This window comes from Pelobates fuscus, chromosome 7 (assembly GCF_036172605.1).
Source record: "Pelobates fuscus isolate aPelFus1 chromosome 7, aPelFus1.pri, whole genome shotgun sequence".
Lineage (NCBI taxonomy): Eukaryota > Metazoa > Chordata > Amphibia > Anura > Pelobatidae > Pelobates > Pelobates fuscus.
In genome coordinates, this window is record NC_086323.1 from 118,376,287 (window position 1) to 118,391,862 (window position 15,576).

The 15,576-nt window shown below is 47.6% G+C and overlaps 2 protein-coding genes across 2 annotated transcripts in view; one reads left to right on the forward strand and one right to left on the reverse strand.

The window, feature by feature from the left end:
• The window catches only part of LOC134568153 (thiosulfate sulfurtransferase-like), a 142,509-nt gene that overhangs the window by 4,918 nt on the left and 122,015 nt on the right, over positions 1–15,576 (reverse strand). The window lies entirely within an intron of this gene.
• Positions 2,201–15,576, forward strand: part of CSF2RB (colony stimulating factor 2 receptor subunit beta) — a 71,037-nt gene continuing 57,661 nt past the window's right edge. The window contains exon 1 of the mRNA XM_063427449.1: positions 2,201–2,653. The gene's annotated coding sequence lies outside the window, so the exon portion shown is untranslated. The remainder of the gene's footprint in view (positions 2,654–15,576) is intronic.

The window sequence follows — 15,576 nt, forward strand, 5'->3', positions numbered from 1 at the left end:
AAACAAACAAAACTTTAGCTTAATGAAGCAGTTTTGTTGTTAAGACCATGCCCCTGCAGTCTCAGTGCTTAATTATCTACCATTAAGAGTTAAGGATCTCAGTCTGTCCCCTCCTCTCTGGAGCACACCAATAATATCAGAAAGAGTCTTGAGTCCCATTCGGTTCCTATGCACTGCAACTCCTGTCCAATGTTTGACCCCAATGAACTGGTGTGTATAGTTCATGATGTATATCAAAAAGATTGGTTCAAATAGGAGAGGAGGGGACAGACTGAGATCCTTGTCCCAATGTGAGACCTTTTACATCCACAAATTGCAGACACTGGAGCCGAATGGCTTTAATTTACACAACGATTTGGTTTGTTATTTTGTGAACCCTACAGGAGATATGTGTGTAGATATGCCCCACTGGACAAGTTAAAATATGCTTTGTAATCTTTTACATTTTTATATTTTCACATTTTTATCTTTATTTTTATAATTATATATTTTTTTATTATATCTTTTTATTATTTTTTTTTAGATTAATATTTCTAGTGACCCATGGCACATACGTTCTCATTTGAAGAAATATGTGATTGACAGTCATTTTGTAAATTTGAGCTTGTCAGGTGGGGCAACCTATATAGTTGCAGATATAGTATGAGTGTGTGTGATGAGTAATGGGCTTACATTCATAGCACTTTAATCTATGGTGCATACATTTTTCACCCAAATATCTAAGATAAAACCTTGCCTAAAATAAATATATATATATCTGATAACTGTTCACTAAGACAACTTCGATTTTCACTAGACTAAGGAGTTAAAAATAAATCTGTGATTTTTGGTAAATTCATGACCTACATCAGGGGTTCTCAACCTTGTCCTCAAGGACCACCTACCAGTCCAGGGTTTAGGGATTACCTGGGTGTGTCTAAGGTGTTTAGAAAAAGAAAAAAAAAACACCTTAGAGCCTAAGGTGTTTTTTTCCCCTTTTTCTAAACACCTTAGACACACCCAGGTAATCCTAAACCCTGGACTGGTAGGGGGTCCTGAGGACTGGGTTGAGAACCCCTGACCTACATGAACAATAAAGCTTAATTTGAAATTGGAACGCACGGAAGGAGGCGGTGGTATGCAAGCCGGATATTGATTAAGAACACGAAAAAACACATGGCAGCAATTGAAAAACCGAAAACAGCCGTGGAGAGGAGAAATGGAAGAAAGCTAAGTAGCTTTTTTCCATATTTTTCACATTTGGTGTTTAGTGTATATTTTGTCATTTTATGTCCTCTTATTTTATGTCTTCTGCTGTACTGACTAGTAAAACTAAATCACGTGATATGCAAGCTCTGAAAGGAAAACATTGATTCACTGCTTTCCTATGGGAAAGTTTAAATTTGCACACATTAATTAAATCAATGTGCAGTCCTAGCCAAACATCCATGGACTGAGACTCATACAGCCTCATTATACACTTCCTGAAAAAGAGCAAAATATTGTTTTGCTTTCCCTATTGCACAGTGTGTTTAATTTAGAACTTCATATCTCATGCTCAGAAAAGAACTCAGAGCAGAGAACTTCCAGCTATAGAGAGGCAGGCAATGATGCCAGGCAGAACCCAGATAAGAAGTCAAACATTTTTCAAAAGTACACTCTTGGCACCATAAGCACTACAGCAAATACATTTCTTACTAGAGTGCCTTTAAATGGATGTTGTAATATTAAATAACTTATGTGTTCAACAAGATGACCTTTAATGTTTTTTGGTATTTTACTTGAACTTGATAACTTGATATAAAGGGGAAACCTAAGGAACTTTGTGTGCATGTAATAAACATTGGTGAGATTTTTAATGTTCTGATAAAGAATTGGGCTTCCTCAGCCCCTATCCTGCCCCCTATCGCTCAGCTAATACAGATGCATCCATCATTGGAGATTTGATGGTTTTGGATCCATATTGGAATTCCATATTTTCTGAGCAGCTATTTAACAGCAGGACATTGGTTGCCCAAAAGTGCTCCAATGTGAAAAATTGGGGTTTTTGTAAACCAACACAACTTTTTTGAGCTGCAGTTGTCATGGTGCTTAGAGTGCTCATCTCAAATCGTAAAACCTTCTGAGATATTTCTTTCATTAGACAATTGTACTTTAATAACTTTGCTATAAACCCATGACTGGAAGTCCCCTTTAAAGTTTGTTTTTTTCTATCCTTTACCTTCTTCCTACATACAGGCACAATTCACTTCTCTATTCCTTGAAACGGTTGCAACACACAGGAAAAGACACTGACTCAATACGTTCATGTAAGCTCCTGCTCTCACACACAAACACACACACATTGAGCATACACATCTCCAAGTCTCTAAAAGAGAGATGAAGATTGTTGGCCTTCCGGAGATAAGAACAGGTAAAAGTGTGAGAACCTTGCCTAAAGCATGAGAATGGGAACGAAGTACACTGAGCTGTTCATACCAGATATAAAACGTCAGGACAAGTGAACTCATGGAGAACATCTACTAAGATAGTCTTCATTTCGTGGCAGTGTGAAAATTCCAAAAAATATGGATTATACATCACAGCTCTCAAGTCTTCTCAAGTCTTAGCTTTCTAAACAGCACTACAGAATCCACAACAGAGGATCATCATCAAAATACAGAAATTGAAAGAGGTATTGTACAAGTGTCACATTTGTTTTAGGCTATGTAAGCATTGCAACATATAAGTAAGTTCTCATGTACTGGTTTTAGTATGTCTGTAAACAGAATTGGGAGGGAACAATATTAAGAGGTCAATATAAAAATGGAATTGTTATTTTGGAAGTAATGTGCAATTTAATACGGGTAAGTTAAGTAGTACTGGGAAGGAGATATTAAAGGGACACTCCAGGCACCCAGACTACTTCTCCCCATTCCTATGGGGAGCACTAATGCGCATTCGCGGCATTGCCACGCATGCACAGTAGGTCTCCTCGGCCGGTGGGCGGGATCAGTCTCGCACACCGGCCGACGGAGTCAGAAGGAGGAGCGGTGCGGAGGAGGAAGCAGCGACGAGGGACATCATCGCTGCCTCAGGTAAGTAACTGAAGGGGTTTTCACCCCTTCAGCAACTGGGGATTGGGGGGTGGGAGGGAGAGGGAACCTGCAGTGCCAGGAAAACGGAGTTTTCCTGTAAAGAAACACAATAGTCAGGGCCGCATTTGCCATAAGGCCATGGCCTCTGAGTGCCAGACAGAAATATTAAAGTACTCCCTCACTTGCCAGTCCATTCTCCTGCAGTGGGGCCAAAATGAGAGGGAGATCTTCTCGGCCCTTTCGACTTCCTTTACCGACCCAGATCTATTGCATGAGAACATGCTGCTGGTTACCACAACAATGCTCTGATACACTTCACAGCGTCAGCTGGAAGGAGCTGTCTGCGGCAACAGGGGGTGGAGAGAGCAACATCTTTCACTGAAAAACAAGCCTCAGAAAGGTTTTAATTCACTTTAGTTTAGCTTTTTAAAATTTTATTTAAAATGGTTTTGTCCCCCCAGTACACCCCTTTAGCCAGTATTCCCCCCCATCACCCCTATATCCCCACTATAGCCACTACCCCCACACTATTGCTTCTATTTACCCGAACTACAGCCACTATCCATTTCACTATAGCCATTACCACCACTATAACCCCATTACCCCATTACAGCTACTATTATCCACACCACAGCCTCTATCCTCCACTACTGTTACTATCTCCCCACTACAGCCACTTTCCCCCCAACTGTAGCCACTATCCTCCCACCACTGCCACTATCACTCCACTATTGTTATTAGCTCTCACCCACTGTAGCACTATCCCCCATCCTCTGTAGCCACTATCACCCTCTGTAGCCATTATGTCCCCACTATAGCTTCTATCCCCCAACTAAATCCCCTATCACGCCACTAAATCCCCTATCCCCCACTATATACCACTACAGTCCCTATCACCCAATACAGCCCCTATAATCCTTTATCTCCTTACTGTAGTCTTTAACATCCACTACAGCCCCTTTCCTCCTACTCAGGGCCGGACTGGGAAAAAAATTAGGCCCGGGCATTTTTCAATCAGAGCGGCCCCCTAAGAAGGGGGCGGGGCCAGAGAGGGTGTGTTTTGTCATCACTAATGACAAGCACGCCCCCCTCAAAGTGAGCATGTTGGTTCAATGCGCAGAGCCCCGCTAAAGAGCTCTAGCATTAGAAAAAGGCCCTGAATTTGTTCTTAATAACATGCTTGCACTGAGTTGGCTTTTAAATTGTCTCTGGTGTCTCCACAAGTGGGATACCAGAGGACAAAAGGGCCAGGAAAGTGTATGGTGCATGTGTTTGGAGCCTGCTTGTGGGATTGCGTGTGTGTAGAGTGTGGTATTGTGTAAATAGGTCAATTTCATTTGTGTTTGTGGTGTAATATGTGTGGCTAGGGGCTGTACAGAGTGTGTGTATATGGGGCATAGTGTTATAGGGGATGTAGCGAGTGTGTGCATACGGGCTGTAGTGTGTGTGTATAGGTGACGTAGTGTGTGTAGGGGTTGTAGAGAGGGTGTGTTTAGAGAATGTAGTATGTGTTTGCTGACAAGGAATGTAGTGTGTGTTTAGGTGGTGCAGTGTGTGTGTGTAGAAGATCTAGTGTGTAAAGGACCCAGAGTGTGAATAGGAGATTGTGTGTGTGTGTGTGTAGAGGATTAAGAGTGCATATAGGGTAAGGGATCTAGCGTGTATCAGGAGTGTAATGTATGTAGTTGTACTGTGTGAGGGGTGCTGTAGTGTGTGTATATATATATATATATTTATAGATGAAAGCTTGGCACTCTCCTCCACAAAAAATATATCTATATGTTACATGCCTGGGTGCAAATCGCTGGCGTCTAATATATAAACAAAAAATAAATCTATATATAAATATATATATATTTATATGGAAGTATTGTATGTGTGAGGGGCGCAGTGTGTGTGTATGTAAGAGGGGTGCTGTGTGTGAGGGTGTTTTTATCTGCCGTCACCTTCTAGGTTTCTAATTGTCTTTGTCTTTTAACTCACTGAGGGTTATTTTATATATTATATATATGTGTGTGTGTGTGTGTGTGCTGTGTGTGTGAGCGAGGGTGCTGTCTGTCTGAGGGTGCTGTGTGTGAGTGATTGTGCGCTGTGTGTGAGGGTGCTGTGTATGTCTGGGTGCTGTGTGTCTAGGGGTGCTGTGTGTGTCTAGGGGTGCTGTGAGTGTCTGGGTGTGCTGTGTGTGTCTGGGTGTGCTGTGTGTGTCTGGGGGTGCTGTGTGTGAGGGTGCTATGTGTCTGGGGGTGCTGTGTGTGAGGGTGCTGTGTTTGTCTGGGGGTGCTGTGTGTGTCTGGGGGTGCTGTGTGTGTCTGGGGGTGCTGTGTGTGAGGGTGCTGTGTGTGTCTGGGGGTGCTGTGTGTTTCTGGGTGCTGTGTGTGTCTGGGGGTGCTGTGTGTGTCTGGGGGTGCTGTGTTTGTCTGGGGGTGCTGTGTGTGTCTGGGGGTGCTGTGTGTGTCTGGGTGCTGTGTGTGTCTGGGTGCTGTGTGTGTCTGGGGGTGCTGTGTGTTAGGGTGCTGTGTGTGTCTGGGGGTGCTGTGTGTGTCTGGGGGTGCTGTGTTTGTCTGGGGGTGCTGTGTGTGTGAGTGTGAATGTATTTATTTAAATTGAAATATATTTTTTTATTATAAAAAAAAGTTATATTCCCCCCTCCCTTCTTACCTTTAGCATGGGGGGGGGGGTACCGTGCTGCCATGGGGGGGGATGCCATGCTGCCATGCTTCCTTCCCTGGTGGTCCAGTGGTCTCGCAAGATCTGAGCATTGCCGGACCTCGCGAGAGGACCCGGCGGCAGTGGCGTCGCTAGGGGGGGGGCCAGAGGGGGCCATGGCCCCCCCTACATCATGCTGTGCCCCCCCTTGGGCCCCTCCAAATGCCAGCAACCTGCTGGCCATGGGTTTAAATTATATTCCCTCGGGCTGTAACAGTCTGTCACAGCCCGAGGGAATGCAGGAGAGAGGAGCTGGAGCGGTGCTGGGGGCTGTCTATGGCCGGAGAGAACACTGACAGGCTCCCCAACACAGGCCCCGCCCCCAAACGAAGCCCCGCCTCCCGCAAATAAGCCACGCCCCCGCCGTTAAGCAGCAGCCCATGCTGCTGTTGCTGCAAAGGCCAGAAGATGGCTGACCCCCAGCAACAGCTAGGCTTGGTGTGTGTGTCTGTCTGTCTGTCTGTCTGCTAGTGAGGAAGCTTGTGTGTGTGTGTCTGTGTATGGACTCAGCAGTCTGTGTGTGTGTGTATGGACTCAGCAGTCTGTGTGTGTTTGTGTGTGTGTGTAAGTATGGACTCAGCAGTCTGTGTGTGTGTGTGTGTGTGAATGGACTCAGCAGTCTGTGTGTGTGTGTGTGTGTATGGACTCAGCAGTCTGTGTGTGTGTGTGTGTGTGTGTGTGTATGGACTCAGCAGTCTGTGTGTGTATGTGTGTATGGACTCAGCAGTCTATGTGTGTGTATGGACTCAGCAGTCTATGTGTGTGTGTGTATGGACTCAGCAGTCTGTGTGTGTGTATGGACTCAGCAGTCTGTGTGTGTGTATGGACTCAGCAGCCTGTGTGTGTGTATGGACTCAGCAGCAGGGCCGCCATCAGGGCATGACAACCATAACGGTTGTCATGGGCCCGGCGGTCCTGGGGGGCCGAACCCCACATTCATTATGTGCACACACACACACACATATATATATATATATATATATGTATCTATATATATATATATATATATATATATATATAGCGATTTTCGCTATATATATCTCTATATATAGCGATTTTCGCTATATATATCTATATATAGCGATTTTCGCTATATATATGTGCACAGAGATCCCCCTGCTACCTGTACAATTAAGAGGGGGCCCAGCAGCACACTCTGTCCTCCTTTCCAGCTGCTCTCTGTCTAAGTTTCCTGCGCCCTGTGGCCACCAGAGCGTTGCCACGGGTTACTATGGCAACGCTCCGCACAGCACGCAGGCCTGTCTCGCGAGAGTTAGTCAGAGAGGAGCTGGAAAGGAATACCGTGTGTGCTGCTGGCCCCCCTCTTCAATGTACCGCAGCGGGCTCCCTCCACCATGCCACTGGACCAACAGGGAATGCGAACTCCCCCCTCCCTGGCATGGTAATAACCAGGGAGGGGGGAATAAAATTGAAATATACACAAATTTAAAAAAATTTAAAATACTCCCCTCCCCCCTATTTTTTTTTTTTCAATCTCTTTTTTTTATTGAGGCATAAAAGTATATGGGATACAGAATGAAAGATGGGGGACGATAACGTTCCATACATAACGGGTATAGTACAATGCAGTATATATCATCTTTGCTTAACTTTAATCCTCATTTTATTTTAAGAGGAGTTGGTCTAGTAAGTTGAGCGTAGTGGTAAAGAAAGTAGTGGTTGGACTAAAGGGAGAAATCAGGCAGCGTTATAGTAGTAACACTAAACAGGTTAATAAGGTAGGCATATGTTAGGCTACGTTGCCCTTTATAATCGAGTCGTAAAAGTCTACAAGGTGCTAAAATAAGGTAAAAGTAATTACTTGCTCCCGTGCCTACTGTGTGATTAATACGTTTTAAACAGTGGAGATTATTACATGAGTGCCAGGCCGTCTGGCTCAGCTCCTTTAGATTAGTACATTGATAAACAGGTTAGTGGCGTTTGTCCAATCGAATGTCACTAAGGTTAGAATGAAAGCAGGTATAAAACAATTAACGAGAGAGACCTCGCTTGGTACATGGTATCAGGAACACAAAATTAATAAACAAAACTGAAACGTCAGCTGGCTGACCAGGTTAACCCAAGATAAGCAGGCATAAGTCATGCTCCGCTTGTTAGTGCTGGCCGTAAAACATGTTGGGTGCATTCGAGGCTTGGGAATGGGGCTAGAGGAGGTAGCGACAGTAAAAGATGCCTGCACCTCTTTGAGGCCTATAGGGCGACTGTGATAACATGCACTTAGTGAGACAGTAAACAATATGAACCATAGAACAAAACTACAAAATCAATACAGATATCCAACGTCATGGCAGATTTAAAAAATTCACATTTTGGTATAGTATTAAGGCTTATATCATAGGTTTGTATATTTCTGTAGCTGCCTGGGATATTATTAGTTATATGAAATTGTAGCCAGGAAAACTTTATTTAAGGAGCAAATGGGTGTGCGGTCTAGCGGTTAGGTAATGGGAGAGTCGAGGTGGTTCTTAAGTGTGTCATCTTTAGCGAAATGCTTAGTATATGAGGCGCCATCACTGGTATAGCTACACTATTTTTGACTAATCAGACAGTTGCTTAGTTAATGTTTGGTTGCAAGGTGTTTGTAATAGCTATGTGTGTGGTCCTCTTTGCCCGTGTGATGTGTTTAAAAGACAAGTGTGGTAGTGTAGAGCTGTGGTTAATATAAGTGAAGTTAAGCATAAGAAGGGTGAAACGGTAACCAATATGCAATAGGGGTTAAACATGTCATCAACATTTGACTTTAAACATGGCTTCAGCATTTGGTAACGACAAACACAGTTTGGTCAGGGATTATAAATCTGTGTGGTAACTGTCCCGACCACGTCTCGGTGACCCTAAAGGGGCGGGTTACCGTATGTTCGGTGTAAAAGTTCTGGCCGTCTTGACAGGTATTCCGTATGGTCGTCCGTCGTTGTTCAAGTTGTAATAGTGGCGTATGAGTCGGGGGTGAGGCCTTGTGGGACGAACGGGACAGTTCTGGTTGGGTCCCATCTGTGCTGCGGGGATACTGGGCTCTTCCGACCGTTTGGGTTGAGGGAGTCCGTAGGTAGGCCTAAGGAATGTAGAAGTGGAGCCGCGTCACATAAGTCCCGTACCTGATGCAGGTCAGATCCTCGTTGGACTGTTAGTGTGTGGGATGGTCGCCACCGGTAACTGAGGCCCTGTTGGCGGAGGAGGGTGGTGAGTGGCTGGAGGGATCATCTCCAAGCCAAGGTGCCGTTGGAGAGGTCGGCGTAAAAACTCAGTGCTCTTCCATCAAATTGTAGGGGTGTCCTGCCCCGCAGGGCGTCCAGTATCGCTTTTTTGTCAGCTCCATTCCGGAGTGCAACTATGGCGTCTCTGGTGGTCCCAGCGGGTGCCTTTGGCGATTTGGGGACCCTGAATAGGTGGTCTGGGCGGATGCGTTCCGCCTGTGCGGGTGGCAGAATCATCGCTAGCAGGCGTTTGACGACCTCCGGTAGGCCCGCATCTGTGGTTTCCTCGGGGAGCCCTCTGATTTTTAAATTGTTACGCCGCCTGGCGTCTTCGTTCTCGGCCATGCGGCGTTCGTGGGAGCGTTGCTGTAGTTGTAGCTCCTGCATAGCACGTTTGAGTTCCTCTATGTCTCTGGCGTTTGTGTCGGTTCGGGTCTCCACTGCATTTAGGCGAGTTGTTAACCCCTTTAGGTCTCCCCTCAGCGCAGCAATGTCCTTATGGATGCCGTCGTGGTGGTCAGCTAGAATTTGCTTTAGGATCGCCACTGTCACAGGTGTGGGGTCTGGTGTGGCATTAGTCGGAGGTGAGGGCCGTCCTGCTGTGTGGGCTGGCAGGTATTCCTCCCCTGAGAGGTCGTCAGAGAAGTCCGAGCAGCCTCCGTGGAGTACCGCCATGTTGGCTTCGGTTGCGCCTCTGGCCTGCCTCCACATGTCTCCTATGGTGAGTCCCGGGTTGTTTTTCCCTGGGTTTTTTTTGTTCGTTCTGCGACCCATGTTGTCAGGGTGTGGATCGGGGGCTTTTGCCGTGGTTCAGCTGCTGGATATGTGGGTGTTTGTCCGATTTTCGGTGTTTGGGCCTCGGAGCGCCAGAGTAGTGCGACCGTTTGCCTCGGCTGTCAAGCTCCGCCCCCCCCTCCCCCCTATTTTACACACACACCTTACAAGCACACACACACTACATTCACTAAACACACTCTGCACTACACACACACTACATTCACTAAACACACTCTGCACTACACATACACTACATTCACTAAACACACTCTGCACTACTAAAAACACTACATTTACTAAATACACTCTGCACTACACACACACATTACATTCACTAAACACACTTTGCTCTACACACACACACTACATTCACTATACACATTTTGCACTACACACACACACTACATTCACTAAAACACTTTGCTCTACACACACTACATTCACTATACACTTTTTGCACTACACACACACTACATTCACTAAACACACTCTGCACTACACATACTCACACTACATTCACTATACACTCGCTGCACTCACTACAAGCACTACATTCACTAAACACACTCTGCACTACACACACACTACATTCACTAAACACACTTTGCACTACACACACACACTACATTCACTAAACACACTTTGCTCTACACACACACACACTGCATTCACTATACACATGTTGCACTACACACAAACTACAAACACACTACATTCACTACAAACATACTACATGCTCTATACACACTACATTCACTATACACACTACATCCACTACAAAAACACACACTCTGAATTCACTATACACACCTACATTCACCACACACACACTCTGCATCTAATGCATGCATACAAACATTACATACATTACACAAAACTTACAATCTGCATCCACTATACACACTGCATCCATGACACACATACCGCATCCACTACACACATTCTACATCCACTATATACACTGCATCCATGACACACATTCTACATCCACTATACACACACTTCATCCTTGTGGGCGGACTCGGGGCTGGCCCCGGGGGCCCAGATCTTGAGCTGTGTCAGGGGCCCTAACATTTCTGATGGCAGCCCTGCTCAGCAGTCTGTGTGTGTGTGCAAGGACTCTGCAGTCTGTGTGTGTGTCTGTGTGTGTGTATGGACTCATCAGTCTGTGTGTGTGTGTGTGTGTGTATATGGACTCAGCAGTCTGTGTGTGTGTGTATATGGACTCAGCAGTCTGTGTGTGTGTGTGTATGAACTCAGCAGTCTGTGTGTGTGTGTGTGTATGGACTCAGCAGTCTCTGCGTGTGCATGGACTCAGCAGTGTGTATGTGTGTGTGTGGACTCAGCAGTCTGTGTGTGTGTATGGACTCAGCAGTCTGTGTGTGTGTGTGTGTAAGGACTCAGCAGTGTGTATGTGTGTGTGTGGACTCAGCAGTCTATGTGTGTGTATGGACTCAGCAGTCTGTGTGTCTGTGTGTGTATGGACTCAGCAGTCTGTGTGTCTGTGTGTGTATGGAATCAGCAGAATGTGTGTGTGTATGGGCTCAGCAGTCTGTGTGTGTATGGACTCAGCAGTCTGGGTGTGTGTATGGACTCAGCAGTCTGCGTGTGTGTATGGACTCAGCAGTCTGCGTGTGTGTATGGACTCAGCAGTCTGCGTGTTTGTATGGACTCAGCAGTCTGCGTGTTTGTATGGACTCAGCAGTCTGCGTGTGTGTATGGACTCGGCAGTCTGTGTGTGTGTATGGACTCAGCAGTCTGTATGTCTGTGTGTGTGTGTGTGTGTGTATGGACTCAGCAGTCTGTGTGTACGTGTAAAAATCAGCCTGTGTGCATTCAGCAACATCTGTGTGTGTGTGTGTGTGTTCAGCAGTCTCTCTGTGTTCATATTCAGTGTACTGTGTGTATATACTCAGCAGTCTATCAATAATTAAAACATTTTTTCCTGTGAATTGTTGTGTAGGAAGGGCCCCAGTGCACTGCTTTGCCCGGGGGCCCTTAACACTGTTAAGATGGTACTGCTTGTGTGTGTCAGTGAGCTTCTATTTAGTGAGCATGTGTGTGTCAGTGATCTTGTCTTTAGTGAGCTTGTGTGTGTCCCTGAACTTCTTTGTAGTGAGCCTTGTGCAGGGCCGGATTAACATAGGGGCTTGTGTGCAGGCAGTGGCTAATGTGTGGTGCCCACTAATATTACCAAACCGTACCACCCACCCCGCCCCCCGCCTTTTCCCTTCCCCAATTAAGACAGGAAACATAAATGTGGTATAAAACAGGCCACAGCTTTATTCATATATATAATTAATTAATTAAAACCAATTCAAATCATGTATAAAAGAATGTATATATTTAACTCAACAACCCGTCCTTGCCAACCGAACCTTAATAACCTTGGAGTACCTCTTTCCAGGGCACCTGCCCTCCCCCCTCGTCCAAGCTAATTGGCCTTCACCTTGGCCCACCAATTCCCCATGCCAACCCCTGGCCGCCTTTCCTGGCACGGAGGGCACGCCCAAATACCAAACCATTGCCCGAGGTTAGGGGAGAAACATAGAAACATAGAAACATAGAATGTGACGGCAGATAAGAACCATTCGGCCCATCTAGTCTGCCCAGTTTTCTAAATACTTTCATTAGTCCCTGGCCTTATCTTATAGTTAGGATAGCCTTATGCCTATCCCACGCATGCTTAAACTCCTTTACTGTGTTAACCTCTACCACTTCAGCTGGAAGGCTATTCCATGCATCCACTACCCTCTCAGTAAAGTAATACTTCCTGAGGGAGGGACCAGACCCAGCATTCCTTCGTCCAGTATACACCTTTCCCAACAGGTTCGGCAAGGACCATACCCGCCACAAGCGCCAGCTGCATATAAGCCTAGATCAGCGGGCGCGACCCCCAACTAATGCCATGGCCTGTTCCAGCGCATCCTGCAGAGCCAGGTTGAAGAAATCCAACCCCACGTCGGTCAGGTGGACCCCGTCCGGGCGAAAATAGATCGCCGCATCTCGTTCAAAAATTCGGTGACGCACCGCAATGCCACCGACTCCGAGCACGAATTTTGCTACCCTTTTGTTAATCTTTATCCTGCATCGCTCAATAGCCCCCTGATCACGCGCGCGCCCCCAATAGTTCCTGGAAACTATCCCCGACCAGACTAAACAAAGCTGCGAAAACAATACACGCAAGCCCGCTAAATCCCGCCTAATTATCTCCCCCAAACCCCATGCAGGCAGCGCCCCCAGATCGTTGCCGCCCAAATGAATCACCAACACATCTGGTGCCCCTAGGAAAGTGGCCAACTGCACGACCTCCGGCAAGAGCTGGCCCCATCTCATGCCCCGGAAACCAAACCAACGGACCTCCGCCAGCTCCCGAGGAATTCCAAGGCGTGTCCCACCCGGGCGTACCCCAGCCCGCTGGTGAGCCCAGTAGACGTACGAATGCCCAATCAGCCAGATCCTACGGCCGGGCCCTGTGGAGAAAACACAAGGGGGGAACCTATTAGCCGCGTGGGCCGTACATAGGACCGAAACCTCCCCGATTCCCACCTGCCAATCCTCTGAATAGCCTGATCCGAGAAACCCAGCTGAGAGGCCTCAGTTGCGGCCCCAATGCGGAAGGAATGACCCCCAAAATCCTTGCTAGGGATCCCCAGCCGATCAAGGGCGATGCGAAATACCCTAAGAAATTGAAATCGAGACAAGTAGGACCCATCTTCATGCGTTAACAGCGGGCCCGAGAGAACTGAGCGCCCGGAACTGTAAGCTAGGTATGCTGAGACGGGGCAAACCGCCGAATCCGGAATGGCACGAAGGGTAACCCACGTACCCCTGCCAAAAACGTCAGTCTTGGACCGGCGCAACAAAAATTGCACTGAATCGCCCGTGACAAATACATCCTGCAATAACAGCCCTCCAGGGGTCCCCCTGCTAGGGCTCACCAATTCCCCGACCCGAAGGGCCCCAAAAAAGGCGAAAGTAAAAGCCACCAAAAACAATCTAGACTCCGAAGCCGAAAAACAGATCTGCGGTAGCACCGAGGCGATCCCTAACAGGAGCGCGCCCGAAACCGGCCTCCGAGCATCCTGCACCCGCGGGCCTTTACGCCAACCGCGCATCGCAAGCTTCACCATGAAGTGCTTTGTCACATCGGGCACCTGGGTCAAGTTAAACCAAAAACCAAGGCCCGATAGCTTCCCTGAAACAGTGGCCGGGGAACACCCGCTAGCCTCCCAGAACCAGAGCAAGCGTAACAGACCCTGGACCCTCTCGGCCGATGAGCTGAACCCACCGCAATCATGCTCAAGCGCGACCCAATCCCCCCAAGCCTTACCATACCGGGCCCATGTTGCCTCGGACACCGACGACCGAATCCACTCTCTGATTCGTTCAGCCCAAGGGACCAAAGTTCCGTGGGACAGGGGAGACCTTCCAGATCCGCTTCCGGAGCAGCCGATCGAAACACCTGCCATTGGAAACGAGAGAGAGCGTCAGCCGTGGTATTCACAACACCCGGAATGTGCACAGCGCGGCAAGACACGTTCAAAGACAAGCAACGTAAAACCAGATGCCGCAAGAGCCTGACCACCGGAGGGGAGGAGGCCGTTAGATTATTAATGGCCTGAACCACTCCTAAATTATCACAATGGAAAACGACTCGCCGGTCCTTGAACTCTCTACCCCACAAATGAACTGCCACCACGATGGGGAAGAGTTCCAGGAGGGCCATGTTCTTGGTAAGGCCAGCAGCAACCCAGGCCTCAGGCCAAGGTTCTGCGCACCATTGTGTCCCCAAGATCGCCCCAAAACCCGAAGCTCCGGCAGCATCAGTGAACAGGTGAAGCACTGAATTCGACACCTCCGGTTGCTGCCAATAGGACCTGCCATTATACCCGTGTAAGAAAACCATCCATACTGCCAAGTCTTCCTTGAGCACCTTGGTTAAATGGATAAAATGGAATGATTTAACGATGCCAGCCGTGGCGGCCGCTAGTCGCCGGTTAAACACTCGTCCCATTGGCATAATCCGACAGGCAAAATTCAACTTGCCAAGGAGGGATTGAAGCCGTTGTAAAGTAATTTTTCAGAGGGAGCTCGCCTCGTGCACCGCCCTACGCAGGTCCTCTAATTTGTCATCCGGGAGCCGACATTCCCCCGAAACCGAATCGATCTCTATCCCAAGAAAGCTCAAGCACGTGGACGGGCCCACCGTTTTGTCGGGCGCCAGCGGCACGCCGAACCCACAGGCCACGTCGGCTATTGATTGCAAAACATGCGAGCATATCGCGGAGTTCGCGGGACCCACACAAAGGAAATCATCCAAATAGTGAAGCACGGAGTCATAACCGGACTCAGTCCTCACTACCCATTCCAGGAAGGAGCTAAAACATTCAAAATAAAAACAGGATATAGCACAACCCATCGGGAGGCACATATCCACGTAAAATCGTCCTTCAAAGGAACAGCCTAGCAAATGATGACACTCCGGGTGAACCGGCAGGAGGCGAAAAGCCGACTCGATGTCGGTTTTCGCCATCAGTGCACCAGGGCCCGCGGCCCGAACCATACGAACCGCTGCATCGAACGAGGCGTACGAAACCCGACATAGCTCCGCCGCAATGTCATCATTCACGGAACCCCCTTGGGGGTGCGAGAGATGATGAATCAACCTAAATTTTCCAGGCTCTCTCTTGGGTACAACGCCTAGTGGCGAAACACGAAGGTTCGGAAGGGGTGGGTCACGAAACGGGCCAGCCATGCGGCCTAAAGCCACTTCTTTAGCCAGCTTGTCCTTCACAACCTCCGGGTGTTCAGCAACGGAA